Below are 15,508 nucleotides of genomic sequence, written 5' to 3'. Positions count from 1 at the left end.
GCACGAAGGGGGCGGTCGAGCTAGAAGTCCCTATCCGACGGACGGATCACCATTAACAACTTGTAGAAATAAGGAATACCAACAACCGCGTTTTTTTAAATAAAATATTTTAACTACGAGACCAGTTTTGACACTGCATTAGTGTCATCTTCAGGCTCCTATGAAAAGTGAATCATCAGTGCATTAAGACAGATGCCATCATTGGTCTCATGCATTTCTATTTACACAGTGTTCGTACTCCAGTCACTGTCACTGTACCAGTTCTAATGCACTGATGGTTGGATATCACCATTCAGTTTGCGTATGGGACCTGAAAGTGACATTAAAGCAGTGTCGAAACTGGCTGCTCAATTATATATTTTGTAAAAAGAACGACTGTTGATATTTCTTATATCAACAAGTTTGTGAACAGCTGCAATCCCGTGTCCTCTTAGATGGGTCATATAACATACATTAGCAGTGTTACATGCCGTCACTTCATGACACACTGGAGAGAGGATTGCAATTTCATCCAGAACATTGGCACAAAGAGTGGTGATTAGGAATTTTCTGCCACCACCTCTGCTTCCCTTGCTAGGCATACCCTGGCAGTGAACATTTCATCGATCACCAGGATTCAAACTGCATTAGCCCCGAGTCGAGCGCCGCCACGCAAGCGTGCGTTAGCAACGTCAGATTTAGGTTTTTCATGGTTATGCCAAATGCCGAGATGGTTCCTTTAATATTAACCATTTTTTGGATTTGAGGTAGCAATTGTTATACTCGACAGTGAGCTGCTGTGCCTGAGGTACCACTGTACCTCGTTCCGATGTCTTTTCCCGTTGTTTTCTGACAACTTTTTGGGTTTAATTTAATGCAGATGCATAGCTGTAAGTATTTAGTATTTCTTGGATGGTATAGCAAGTGGTTGGAGATTGTAGATGTCACAAAGCAAGAAGAATCCTCAGAAATGAGGACAAATAGATGACAAACGGGATGGCGTTGTGTTAGAGTCAGTAGCTGCGCATAGCGGATGGCGAACCATTTGTCGCAAAAAGACCAAGTGGCAGCGGAGACTGGAACCAGTCTCGCATCACAAGTGAAGGCTTAGATGAAGCAATATTTGATACCGGAATATGCAGGTCACTGTAACACCATCACACTAAACATTTTAATTCTACAGTTAAAATTTTGTTTGTATTTTTTAGTGACTTGTAGATCACACGTATGATAGTTGGTCGGCTCAATCGAATCATGGCACAGCAGAAAGTTATATCGAAGAAAAAGTAAAGACTATTTTGGATGACCATCTTCAGCATTTACTGTTATATACCAATTGTTATTTCCATGGGCTTCCATTTCGCTTAAATTACCAAAGTATCATCAGTGGTGGTTCATAGATATTGCATTCCGATGTGGCACAAATTTTCAACTTTCTCCATTGATTTAAATCAATGCCCACTGGCAGCTAAAGTCGTCAATTCCTTCGTGTCTCGATTCATAGTGGCTGCGTGATGAAAATGGCGGCTGTTCTTTCGGACATGTCCTTAAGAACAAACTCCACGCATATGCAATTGGGTTATTAATTTCAGTAATACTGATTTGATGCGGTGTACTAGACATGTCCTGTACTTCCAGATATACAGAGTGGTCAGAAACAATCTGAAAAGACTGTTATAGAATTATGCTGCACGTTTTATGCTCAAGAATTCTGATGTGCTTGGAGAAGGAAAATCTCCTCTATAAGAATCAACATGGCTTCCGCAAAGAGAGATCCTGCGAATCTCAGCTCGCTCTGTTCCTCCATGAGATCCACAGTGTGGTAAACAATGGTGTTCCAGTTGATATCGCTTTCCTTGACTTCAGAAAGGCATTCGGCACCGTCCCGCACAGCTGTTTAGTGAAAAAAATTATAGCTTATCGAGTATCGGAGCAGATTCGTGACTGGAGTCGAGATTTCCCTGCAGACAGAGCTCAACACGTCACTCTTAATGGAACAAAATCGACATATGTAAATGTAATCTCCGGTGTACCCTAAGGAAGTGTTTTGGACGGTTACTGTTTACAATGTATTCAAATGATTTGGTAGAAAGCTCTCTAAGGCTGTTTGCAGTTGACGCCGTTGTCTGTAACAAAGTAGCAACGCCAGAAGACAGTAACGATTTTCAGAACGATCCCCAGAGAATTGATGAATGGAGCAGGCTCTGGCAGTTGACCTAGAACGTAAATAAATGTAACATACTGCGCATTCATAGGAAAACAAATTTGCTACTGTGTAGCTACACTATTTATGACAAACCGCTGGCAACAGTATCTGATGTAAAGTATCTAGGAATATCTATCCGGTGCGACCTTAAGTGGAGTGACCATATAAACCAAATAGTGGGAAAAGCAGATGCCACACTCAGATACATATGAAGAATCTTGAAGTAATGTAACTCATCCACGAAGGAAGTGGCTTAGAAGATGCTTGTTCGAAGATGCTTGTTCGATCCATTCTTGAGTACTGTCCATCTGTCTGGGATCCCTACTATATAGAACTGATAGAACAGAGCGAGAGAAGATCCAACGAAGAGCGGCACATTTCGTCACGGGATTGTTTAGTCGGCACGATAGCGTTACGAAGATAAGATGCTCAACGAACTCCATTGGCAGACGTTACAGGAGAGGCGCTGTGCATCACGGAGAGATTTGAAATTTCGAGAGAGCATTTTCCGGGAAGAGTCGGACAACATATTACTTCCCCCAACATAGATCTCGAGCAATGACCATGAGGAGAAAATTCGAAAAATTAGAGCCAATACAGAGGCTTACTGACAATCATTCTTCCCAGACTCTACTCGCGAGTGGAACAGGTTTGGAGGGCTCAGTCAGTGGTACAAAAAGTACCCTCCGCCACACACGATTAGGTGGCTTGCGGACTATGGTGTTGATGTAGATATAACGGTGTTTCGGGATACGTTGTGTTGAGAAATAATAGTTAAGAAGAAAGTTCGATACGTTGCATCATTTCGGAGATAATTAGCAATGAAGTTAGCCAATCAGGCCGTTACACCCGCAAATTCAAGCGGTCCGCCAGAAACAGTTCTCATATCGTAGATGATAGTTTACACGACTGTTCAACCTTTGGCTCGGGTTCGATATTTACTGTCGTCACATGTCCAATTTAGCAAACCAAATGAAGAAATGTTATATCAGATGTATTTCGTTTGAATTGCCAAAACATCATCAGTGGTGGTTCTGTAAATCTGCATACAGAATACATTTCTGCGTTCTTTTATTATGAATGTGATGTACGATTTATTTACTGTCGTTTATTGCTCCTTTTTTTGGCTTCTATGTACACAATTTTTGTTCTATGGTGTTTACGATCTTTGCCATTCACTTCACGTTTGTAAATCTTCGCAGAAATTGTCTTCAAAGGAATCTTACTACGACTTCACTTGCCTTACATTAGGCCAATTACTTGGAGGCTTAATCGAAAAGTTTCCATTGCAAATTCATTTGTCCAAACTTGGACAGTGTTTCCTATTGAAAGCAGTAGTGACTCGTGATCACACGCCCATAAGTATCTCGCAAATGGCTGCTTCGCGGAATCTTGTTTACTGGAATCCCTTTGCTTCTCCTTTGTATTGTATACTTCCACCTGCCTCATTTTCCGTTGTTACGATATACACTGAATAGATGATTACGAGTCTGAAATAGCTTCATAGATCGTTCAATGAATCGAATTGAATGTTTTCGCAGCAAATGGTGCGATTTAGCTTGTTAACTTAACAGCCGTGAGTTTCAGGTGTGAAGCAGAGATACCTCGGGGCCAAACACTGACGCATTACTGAGGATCCGGGGCATTTCTGATAGGCGCAGCCGCTACACGCCGCCGCTAACGCTGCCGTTACGACGCCAGCTCAGACTTGAAGCTCAGAATTACGGAAATCCCAATCGTCCTAAAAGCAAATGGAGATTCTCAGGCCGTCGGGAGCAGTTGTTTTTCTCTTCCGCGTAAAGCAATTAAGTCGGTCGTTATTTCATTTAAACACAGACCTTGATGTGGGGGATACTGCAACTGACGCTCCCGTTGAGTTCTAAAGCGGAGAGGCAACTTCTTAGCAGGGAAGCCAGTGTCATTCCAGCTGCAGTTGACTCATTGTTCTCTACTATTTTTTTTTCCACCTTTCAAGCTGTCTGTGGCCAATTGCACTCGAGGTGTGAGCGTAGCTACAGCTGTTGCTCGACAGCCAATCACCTGAAGTTGCTTCTTTTTTTATTTTAGTCATTAATCTTCCCAATGGTTTCATGGGACCTGCCATGAATTCCTCTCCTCTGCCCACCTCTTTATCTCGGAGCAACAATTTCCACTTAAGTCCTTAATTGTTTGCTGAATGTATTCCAATATCTGTCTTCCTCTGCAGATGTTGCCCTCTGCAGCTCTCTCTAGCAACATCGAAGTTATTCCCTGATGTATTAACTAATGTCCTATCATTCTGCCCCTTCTTCTTGTGTTTTCCGTACGTTCCTTTCCACGCGATCCTGTGGAGAAGCTCCTCATTTCTTATCTTATCAGTACACCTAATTTTCAATATTCTTCTGTAGCACCACGTATCGAATGCTTCGTTTCTCTTCTGTTCAAGATTTCTCACGGTCCACGTTTCACTACCATACAGTGCTGTGCTCCAAACGTACATTATCAGAAATTTCTTCCTCAAATTAAGGCCAATGCTTGATATAGTAGATTTCTCTTGCTCTGGAATGTCCTTTTTCCCAGCGCTAGTCTGCCTTTCAATTCGTCCTTGCTCCTTCCGCCAGGGGGTTATTTTGCTGCATAGGTAGCATAATTCCTTAATTTTAACTACTTCATGGTTACCAGTCCTGATGTAAGTTTCTCACTGTTCTTATTTCTGCTGCTTCTCATTATATTCGTCTTTCTTCGACTTACTCTCAATCCAAATCCTGTTCTCACTAGACTGTTCATTCACAGATCCTGTAATTGTATCTCAATGTCGCTGATGTTTATATATTCCGTCCAAACAGTCCTTGGAAGGCCCAACGGCACGGACCGGCCGCCGTGTCATCCTCAGCCCATAGGCATCACTGGATGCGGATATGGAGGGGCATGTGGTCAGCACACCGCTCTCTCGGCCTCATGTCAGTTTCCGAGACCGGAGCCGCTACTTCTCAATCAAGTAGTTCCTCAGTTTGTCTCACAAGGGCTGAGTGCACCCCGCTTGCCAACAGCGCTGGGCAGACCGGATGGTCACCCATCCAAGTGGTAGCCCAGCCCGACAGCGCTTAACTTCGGTGATCTGACGGGAACCGGTGTTACTACTGCGGCAAGGCCGTTGGAACTTCCGCTGAGGATAACAATATCATCGACGAATCATATCATTGATATCCCTTCACTTTAAATTTAGTTCCACTCTTAAACCTTTCTTTTATTTCCGTCATTTCTTCTTCGATATGTAGATTAAACAGTAGGGACGAAAAACTACATCCCCCTCTTACACATTTTTTAATCCTAGAACTTCGTTTCTCATCTTCCAGTCCTATTATTAGCTCTTGTTTATGTTGCATATTACCCGTCTTTCTCTACAGCCTACCCCTATTTTTCTCAGAATTTCGAACATCTTGCACCATTTAAACTCTCGTACGCTTTTTCCGGATCAACAAATCCTATGAACGTCTATTGATTTTTCTTCAGTTTTGCTTCCATCATTAGCCGCAACGTCAGAGTCGCCTCTCTGGTGCCTTTACCTTTCTCAAAGCATCCTAATCGGCACCTAACAGATCCTCAACCTTATTTTCCATCCTTATGTGTGCTATTCTTGTCAGCATCTTGGCTGCATGAACTCTTAAGCTGATTGTGCAATAATTCTTGAACTTTTCGGCACTTGCAATCTCCGGAATTATGTGTATGATATTTTTCCAGAGTATGAACTCTAGTGTTTAGCGAACATGTGCGTTCTGTTAATGAAAACAAGATGTACAGTGCTTTTCCACATCCAGATTCGCAGAGGAGCGTGTGTATGATGACAAGAACGTCGACGAAAACTACGACTGAGGATTTGACTGTGCTGATTAAGTACTGACGAGAAAAGTGGCATAAGAATAATTTACGTCCTGCATAAACAGGAGAAATCCAACCCTATAATTTATTCTCCAAACATGGTATTGTTAGCACCTAAACAATATGTGCTCTAAAGGATATGAAACAATATACAAAAGCAAACTTAAATAGTTTGCAGGAGCGTAGTCAACATATTTTAGAATCAAAGAAATTTCTATCATTGTATTTTTAGAAGAAATAAACAAATTCTTATTGAAGATGAAACATTTGGGGCGTTCCCTGGAACAACGTCTTAACCGAAATCCAGTCAGTCAGTAATTCTTACATATTCCACTATCACGTAAAATGTAGGGTGTTTCACAATTCATGTTTCACACTTCTAGAAGTTGTGAGTGGCCAATGGATGATATAAACTTCATAGTTAAAGTTTATGAACTCTCCGCCAACAACGTGATAAATGTGAACAAAAATGTTTGCTTATAGACTGTTGTCGTCTAGATGAGTTCATAGGAAAGGCTAGCGAGCGCAATTAGTAATGTTCACGAGGTATTCTCTTCACGGGCCTGCGGCAATGTTAACAGAAGGGAAAATTACTTATGACATGAGATTTGATGGACAGCTGCTAATGAACTAGGGAAGAAAGCCAATGCGTCATATCATTTGGAATTGTTTAAATGACATTCTGTCAGAATGATTAGATTGAGTCTTGTGTAAGGCATCTGATGTGTTGGAAGAAGAGCCAACACCGTGTTGCTAGAGGAGGGCGAAATGCACGGGTTTAATTACAAGCAGGCTGGCGTGAGGTCTGGAACAGTTAAGGGAATTTTTAGTAGCAAATAAAGTACGTAGTTGATGTAATACTTAACTTTAATCCACAATTGGTGTACATCGCTCTTGACGGTACATTAATAATAAGCTCAATATAACTGGTAATGGCGCCTTGCTAGGTCGTAGCAAATGACGTAGCTGAAGGCTATGCTAACTATCGTCTCGGCAAATGAGAGCGTATTTGTCAGTGTAGCATCGCTAGCAAAGTGGGCTGTACAACTGGGGCGAGTGCTAGGAAGTCTCTCTAGACCTGCCGTGTAGTGGCGCTCGGTCTGCAATCACTGACAGTGGCGACACGCGGGTCCGACGTATACTAGCGGACCGCGGCCGATTTAAAGGCTACCACCTAGCAAGTTTGGCGGTGACACCACAGCATCATCTCTAGCTCTAGTGACGATTAAAGAATTTGAAAATTTAGTAGCAGTCGTACGATGCAGGCTTTCAAGGCAGGTGTTTTCTTCAGTTGAAGCTTCCGGGTAGGGCGGTCGTGGTCATGTATAAAACTGTTCACTAACGTTTCGTCTCCGAGTGCGGGAGACATCTTCAGAGGTAAAACGGCAACAGCATCAAAGGCCACTGGCGCCCCCGAATTTATAGAGTTGTGTAGAGGGTACCAACACTGGACCCAAGACGAAAAAAGAGGCGCCATTTGAAACGTTGGTGAACAGGACTAGCAGAATTTGCGAGCTGGTTTATTTACGAGATGACTTACTTATCGACTGCTTTTTGGTTTCCTCAGTAAGGAGGTGGATCCCGCACTCCAAGAAGAGAGAAAATCAGCGCTCATACGGAACAACAGCGTCCCATTAGGAAAGTTTTCGTCCCTACACTGACAAGATTACGGATCGCATATGCCAAGTGTCGGCCAAGCACGGGCTGAAACGATCTTTAGACATACCGAAAAGATAATAGAATGCTTAAAAAAGATAAAAGATGCACAGCATCCGCTAGCGGCACCAGTGTTGTAAAAAATTCCTTGTAGTTAAGGGCAAATATATACTGGAACCACAGAAAGAAGTGGATATGTATCTCATTTTTTAAATTTCCAAAAATTAATACTTTAGCAGTGTAAAACTGATCTGATGTATCATCTTGTGTACGATAAGGAAACAATTGTCCATACATTAAAAAACTATCATCGTGAGGTGACTCAGAAACCATATTAATCGAAGTGCAGGTGATGGTGACGGTTTAGACATTTACAAATTTACAATATGTCTTTTCGATCAGCCCGTTGCCATTATTTGTCTGAAGCCTTGTGTCGAGCACATCTGCAGATATCGAGCACGTCTGGAGTGTAAAACAAGGAATATTTTTACTCTATTTTTTGAGTCATCAGTGTTCTGACTGATTTGATGCGGCCCGCCACGAATTCCTCTCCTGTGCTAACCTCTTCATCTCAGAGTAGCACTTGCAATCTCTGTTCTCAATTATTTGCAGGATGTATTCCAAACGCTCCCTTCCTCTACAACTCCCTCTAGTGTCATGGAAGTCATTCCGTGATGTCTTAACAGATGTCCTAGCATCCTGTCCCTTCTTGTTATCATTATTCTACCTACATTCTTTGTTGTTGTTGTTGTTGTTGTTGTGGTCTTCAGTCCTGAGACTGGTTTGATGCAGCTCTCCATGCTACTCTATCCTGTGCAAGCTTCTTCAACTCCCAGTGCCTACTGCAGCCTACATCCTTCTGAATCTGCGTAGTGTATTCATCTCATGGTCTCCCTCTACGATTTTTACCCTCCACGCTGTCCTCCAATACTAAATTGCTGATCCCTCGATGTCTCAGAACATGTCCTACCAACCGATCCCTTTTTTAGTCAAGTTGTGCCACAAGCTCCTCTTCTCCCCAATCCTATTCAATACCTCCACATTAGTTATGTGATCTACCCATCTAATCTTCAGCATTTTTCTGTAGCACCACATTTCGAAAGCTTCTATTCTTTTCTTGTCTAAACTATTTATCGTCCACGTTTCACTTCCATACATGGCTACACTCCATACAAATACTTTCAGAAACGACTTCCTGACACTTAAACCTATACTCGATGTTAACAAATTTTTCTTCTTCAGAAACGCTTTCCTTGCCATTGCCAGTCTACATTTTAAATCCTTTCTACTTCGACCATCATCAGTTATTTTGCTCCCCAAATAACAAAATTCCTTAACTACTTTAAGTGTCTCATTTCCTAATCTAATTCCCTCAGCATCACCCGACTTAATTCGACTACATTCCATTATTATCGTTTTGCCTTTGTTGATGTTCATCTTACATCCTCCTTTCAAGACACTGACAATTCCGTTCAACTGCTTTTCCAAGTTCTTTGCTGTCTCTGACAGAATTACAAAGTCATCGGCGAACCTCAAAGTTTTTATTTCTTCTCCATGGATTATAATACCTACTCCGAACTTTTCTTTTGTTTCCTTTACTGCGTGCTCAATATACAGATTGAAGAACATCGGGGAGAGGCTACAACCCTGTCACACTCCCTTCCCAACCGCTGCTTCCCTTTCATACCCCTCGACTCTTATAACTGCCATCTGGTTTCTGTACAAATTGTAAATAGCCTTTCGCTCCCTGTATCTTACCCCTGCCACCTTCAGAATTTGAATGAGAGTATTCCAATCAACATTGTCAAAAGCCTTCTCTAAGTCCACAAATGCTAGAAACGTAGGTTTGCCTTTCCTTAATCTTTCTTCTAAGATAAGTCGTAGGGTCAGTACTGCCTCACGTGTTCCAACATTTCTACGGAATCCAAACTGGTCTTCCCCGAGGTCGGCTTCTATCAGTTTTTCCATTCGTCTGTGAAGAATTCGCGTTAGTATTTTGCAGCTGTGACTTATTAAACTGATAGTTCGGTAATTTTCGCATCTGTCAACACCTGCTTTCTTTGGGATAGGAATTATTATATTATTCTTGAAGTCTGACGGTATTTCGCCTGTCTCATACATCTTGTTCACCAGATGGTAGAGTTTTGTCAGGACTGGCTCTCCCAAGCTGTCAGTAGTTCTAATGGAATGTTGTCTACGCCGGGGGCCTTGTTTCGACTTAGGTCTTTCAGTGCTCTGTCAAACTCTTCACGCAGAATCATATCTCCCATTTCATCTTCATCCTCTTCCATTTCCATAATATTGTCCTCAAGTACATCGCCCTTGTTTAGGCCCCTTGTATACTCCTTCCACCTTTCTGCTTTCCCTTCTTTGCTTAGAACTGGGTTTCCATCTGAGCTCTTGATATTCGTACAAGTGGCTCTCTTTTCTCCAAAGGTCTCTTTAATTTTCCTGTAGGCAGTATCTATCTTACCCCTCGTGAAATAAGCCTCTACATCTTTACATTTGTCCTCTAGCCATCCCTGCTTAGCCATTTTGCACTTCCTGTCGATCTCATTTTTGAGACGTTTGTATTCCTTTTTGCCTGCTTCATTTACTGCATTTTTATATTTTCTCCTTTCATCAATTAAATTCAATATTTCTTCTGTTACTCAAGGGTTTCTATTAGCCCTCGTCTTTTTTACCTATTTGATCCTCTGCTGCCTTCACTATTTCATCCCTCAAAGCTACCTATTCTTCTTCTACTGTATTTCTTTCCCCCATTCCTGTCAATCGTTCCCTTTTGCTCTCGCTGAAACTCTGTAGAACCTCTGGTTCTTTCAGTTTATCCAGGTCCCATCTCCTTACATTCCCACCTTTTTGCAGTTTCCTTGTACCAAGCCCATATTCTCCCGTAACTCTTCCTTCTTTCCTTCCGCTACAACTGCTTTCCAGTCCCCCATGACTGTTAGATTTTCATCTCCCTTTACGTACTGCATTACATGTTTAATATTCTCATATACTCCCTCTATCTCTTCATCTTTAGTTTGCGACGTTGGTATGTAAAGGTATACCTGAACTATTGTTGTCTCTGTTGGTTTGCTGTTGATTTTTACTCTCATGCAATATTAATAAAGCAGTTTATCGTTTAATGGTGATAAAGTAGTATGAAGGTAACGGAGTCGCCAGAAGGTTGCAACAGACTACGCCCTCACCCATCGGCGGCAGTTCCAAAGCAGCTCACAAAGTGCTTAGCGCGACAAGCGGTGGCGGCGGCTGCGGCGACTCCCACAACGCACAACTTATTATAAGATTACAACTTCTCCAAGAATCCCGCTATTTTAGTCATCCTGTAACGGTGTTACGTCTAATATGCGTCTTCTCACGAACTTGAGAAGCTGCGTACACTGACTAATTAATTACCCACTCTCACCTCCAGTCTCAGAACCAGCAGTAAAGACCAAGGCAGGGCGTTACTGGTGGTACCACGATTTGAAACGGGTGATTCCTTAGGATGTACAGTGGTCTGAAATGCAAACATTGAGATAGGTTCCGACGTACGTATCACAATATTAGCACACATTAAGCATTCATGTTCTATGAAGTGAAGTTTTCCAAAAACATGGTGGGTAAGTCATATGATTTCTCAATTTCTACAATTGATTTATTGAGGGAACGTGAAACACACGTGTACGGTGTTCGTGACATAGCCTCCCTGAAGTTGAAGACATTTCAGGCAGTGCACAAATAGTGTATGAATTACTCTGGAATGCGCAGCCACCACGTGGTTCACTTCTTCGTCGGAACGAAATATTTTCCCTTTCTTTGCCGCTTTGATTTGTCCAAACATGTAATCGCTTGGATGATTGCATCTATTGCACGGGCAGTTTGAGGTTAAGCTTTTCCATGCTGCACAGTGACACCTGCAGTCAGACATCCACATCGTTTCGATCCGAATGTCCGCCGAAAATGACTTTTGAATAAGTCGAAGGCCGAGCGGTTCTAGGCGCTTCAGTCTGGAACCGCGCGACCGCTACGGTCGCAGGTTCGAATCCTGCCTCGACCATGGATGTGTGTGATGTCCTTAGGTTAGTTAGGTCTAAGTAGTTCTAAGTCTAGGGGTCTGATGACCTTAGTTGTTAAGTCCCATAGTGCTTAGAGCCATTTGAACCATTTGAATAAATCGAAATACGACGCACTAGAGATGGTGTTTTCCTTAGTCGAGTAGTGTTCCAGTCAGCACAGAACAGAGTCATCACAATATTGCCTACAGATGACTGCGCCGGAAACTTCTTTAGTTTTGGCGATGAGAAATAACGCTATTTTTAGCTTTCTCTCTTTCTGTTTTGGCTTGGGGGGCAGTGGGACCAAGGTTTCATCTCCTGTAACGATTCTCGCAAGAAAGCCAGTACCTTATGGTTCATAGCGCCGCGAAAGTTTTACACATACGCCAACGAGTAACTCTTTTAGTTCTCTGTATGTCCATCTTTTCAGAGATGGTTGCGTGACTCGCATGTTCGATACAGGATGTCAAATTAAACACCTTTCAGCCGTCTAGTTTACAAACGTATTTTATTTGGCTATTTGTTTTGGCGATTTACTGCGCCACCTTCAGGCCCCTGACCGTTTTGTAGGAAGATTCCATCTCGGTTCTGATAAAAACTGGGGCAACAACAGTCGGCAGATTTAAGGTATAGCTATAGCAAGCAGGAATCTACTAATACCAGTACTGCCTGCCCCTGTTTTTATATGAACCGAGGTGGAATCTTCTTACACATTGGTCAGGGGCCTGAAGATGGCTTAGTAAATCGCCGAAACTGGTAGCCAAATAAGTTTGGAAACTAGACGACTGAAAGGTGTTTAAAAATGGATTAAATGGCTCTGAGCACAATGGGACTTAACATCTGAGTCACCAGTCCCCTAGAACTTAGAACTACTTAAACCTAACTAACCTTAGGACATCACACACATCCATGCCCGAGGCAGGATTCGAACCTGCGACCGTAGCGGTCGCGCGGTTCTCGACTGAAGCGTCTAGAACCGCTCGGCTACAACGGCCGGCTGAAAGGTGTTTAATTTGAGATCTTTCAGTTCTGGCGTGAGATGACGTATCTTGCAGCCACTTTGCGATTTCTAAGCATGTTTCAGACAATGTGATGTGTTGAGCCATGGCTAACGTTCAGATCTGCGACTGTTTCATACACCGTCACACGGCGATTGCCCATCATTCAACTGCTGCAGCAGACTCTGGTATCACAACGCGACGTATCTGAGCTGGGCGGGGTGTATTTGGCACAGATTCATACCGTTTCTGAACTTCCTACTGAAATTGTACACTTGTTGTAGAGACAAACATTCTTCACCACACTGGACTTTCATTTGTCGGAGAACTTCAAGAGGTTTCGTGTCTTCGCTGCTCAGCAATGACAGAACGCTGTCCTTCGTTTGTGTCTGTCGCAAGCGGTGCAACCGTTATAAACTGGTAATGTGGCAGCGTTTCAATTTTATGCAGTTTGCTGCCTCCTGTTGCGATTTCTGTAAAGCGTTAACTTGCAGACAAATAGGTCGGAAAATCGAATGTTTATCACGTTTTTAAGGTATTCCTTTGACGCCCCCTCGCAGATGGCTCATCAGAATTACATAAATAGTGAATGAAATGAAAAAAAAACGTAAACGAAACCGACTAATGTAACACTTTTAAAACTACTTGAACAGAGCAAATAATAGAACAGAACTGCTATAGCTGTTTATAGTATTCTATGCTTTAATTCTTGCTTGCGTTAGCTATCCTACAACAACGTTTTAAGATGGAAACGTGGTTCAAAAGTGGACGCTGACTTTAGTCGTATCACTGCCACACACGAGATTAATCTTTGTTTTCCTGGGCCACCAGTCTCCTAGTTGGTTTGTTGTGCCCCACCACGTTCTCCTATCCTGTGCCAATATCATCACCTTGGGACCGCACAGTCACCGAACATCCTAAACTTTTTTAGCTGTGTATGCTCTAATCTCTGTCTTCTCCCACAGTTTTAACCTCTGTACGGTCCCTTGCACACCATGAAAGTAATTCCTTGATGCCTTAACACATGACTAATCGACTTGTCCCTTCTTCTAGTCAGTGCCCTCCACATAATCCTTTTCTCGCCGATTCTCCGGAGAACCTCCGCTCCAGTATATTATCAGTTCACACATATTTCAAAATTCTGCTATAACGACACATCTCAGACGCTTCAAGTCTCTTCATTTCCAGCTTTTCCACTTCATGGTTCATCGGTAATCAGAGCTGTGCTCCGTACGTACATTATAAGGAATTTCCTGCTTGACGCTAGTATGTATACTTTAGTGAGCTATGCTCTCTACGCCCGTGATACTCTGCTTATTATATTCTTGACTGGTCTGTTAATCATCTTTTGGTTTCTGAGGTAGCAAAATTCAATCACTTTTTTTTTTTTTTGGTCATCAGTCTACTGACTGGTTTGATGCGGCCCGCCACGAATTCCTTTCCTGTGCTAACCTCTTCATCTCAGAGTAGCACTTGCAACCTACGTCCCCAATTATTTGCTTGACGTATTCCAATCTCTGTCTTCCTCTACAGTTTTTGCCCTCTACAGCTCCCTCTAGTACCATGGAAGTCATTCCCTCATGTCTTAGCAGATGTCCTATCATCCTGTCCCTTCTCCTTATCAGTGTTTTCCACATATTCCTTTCCTCTCCGATTCTGCATAGAATCTCCTCATTCCTTACCTTATCAGTCCACCTAATTTTCAACATTCGTCTATACCACCACATCTCAAATGCTTCGATTCTCTTCTGTTCCGGTTTTCCCACAGTCCATGTTTCACTACCATACAATGCTGTACTCCAGACGTACATCCTCAGAAATTTCTTCCTCAAATTAAGGCCAGTATTTGATATTAGTAGACTTCTCTTGGCCAGAAATGCTTTCTTTGCCACAGCGAGTCTGCTTTTGATGTCTTCCTTGCTCCGTCCGTCATTGGTTATTTTACTGCCTAGGTAGCAGAATTCCTTAACTTCACTGACTTCGTAACCATCAATCCTGATGTTAAGTTTCTCGCTGTTCTCATTTCTACTACTTCTCATTACCTTCGTCTTTCTCCGATTTACTCTCAAACCATACTGTGTACTCATTAGACTGTTCATTCCGTTCAGCAGATCAATTAATTCTTCTTCACTTTCACTCAGGATAGCAATGTCATCAGCGAATCGTATCATTGATATCCTTTCACCTTGTATTTTAATTCCACTCCTGAACCTTTCTTTTATTTCCATCATTGCTTCCTCGATGTACAGATTGAAGAGTAGGGGCGAAAGGCTACAGCCTTGTCTTACACCCTTCTTAATACTAGCACTTCGTTCTTGATCGTCCACTCTTATTGTGCCCTCTTGGTTGATGTACATATTGTATATGACACGTCTCTCCCTATAGCTTACCCCTACTTTTTTCAGAATCTCGAACAGCTTGCACCATTTTATATTGTCGAACGCTTTTTCCAGGTCGACAAATCCTATGAACGTGTCTTGATTTATCTTTAGCCTTGCTTCCATTATTAGCCGTAACGTCAGAATTGCCTCTCTCGTCCCTTTACTTTTCCTAAAGCCAAACTGATCGTCACCTAGCGCATTCTCAATTTTCTTTTCCATTCTTCTGTATATTATTCTTGTAAGCAGCTTCGATGCATGAGCCGTTAAGCTGATTGTGCGATAATTCTCGCACTTGTCAGCTCTTGCCGTCTTCGGAATTGTGTGGATGATGCTTTTCCGAAAGTCAGATGGTATGTCGCCAGACTCATATATTGTACACACCAACGT

At 42.4% G+C, this 15,508-nt stretch overlaps 1 protein-coding gene and 1 pseudogene across 1 annotated transcript in view; both read right to left on the bottom strand.

Annotated features, from left to right (window-relative positions):
• Positions 1-15,508, bottom strand: part of LOC124790129 (nitric oxide synthase, salivary gland-like) — a 705,692-nt gene that overhangs the window by 199,497 nt on the left and 490,687 nt on the right.
• Positions 5,206-5,323, bottom strand: LOC124717757 (annotated as a pseudogene).

The sequence above is a fragment of the Schistocerca piceifrons genome, chromosome 1, assembly GCF_021461385.2.
Source record: "Schistocerca piceifrons isolate TAMUIC-IGC-003096 chromosome 1, iqSchPice1.1, whole genome shotgun sequence".
Taxonomy (NCBI): Eukaryota; Metazoa; Arthropoda; class Insecta; order Orthoptera; family Acrididae; genus Schistocerca; species Schistocerca piceifrons.
Note: the sequence above shows the minus strand (reverse complement) of the source record. Positions and strands in the feature narration are given on the sequence as shown.